The following is a 482-nucleotide window of genomic DNA, read 5'->3' on the forward strand; positions in this document are numbered from 1 at the left end:
TACGTGTCGCCTTGCGACATCACTTTCCATGCGTGCGCGTCGATCTCAGCATCCCAAATCCTTGTTTCTTCATGGGTTCTCCACTTGCATGCTTTTTCTCTCCACCCCTTTAATCTATTCCTAGCCTTTCCAATCTGAATTCACTAACAAACATATCAAGGCATCTAGTGGAATTAAAGGTGAATCAAAATTAGTAATTTAAGGGCCTAAAAAGCATGTTTTCACACTTAAGCACAAATTTGGAGACAATCATGAAACCCTGCTATTTCATTGAATAAATGTGGGTAGAAGGTTATAAAATCTCCTAAATTAAGTACAAGATAAACCCTAGAAATGCGGTTTATCATCTCCACACCTTTTAATTGCAGCCTCTTGATATTATTCAATCTTTATCATTTGGTGGCTTTGGCTTCTTTAGATTAAGGGGCTGTAGTTAGTTGTTCTTGTTTTTTGTTTGTTTTTATTTTTTTCTGATTGGGGTT

Source organism: Arachis ipaensis, chromosome B09, assembly GCF_000816755.2.
Source record: "Arachis ipaensis cultivar K30076 chromosome B09, Araip1.1, whole genome shotgun sequence".
NCBI classification, from domain to species: Eukaryota; Viridiplantae; Streptophyta; class Magnoliopsida; order Fabales; family Fabaceae; genus Arachis; species Arachis ipaensis.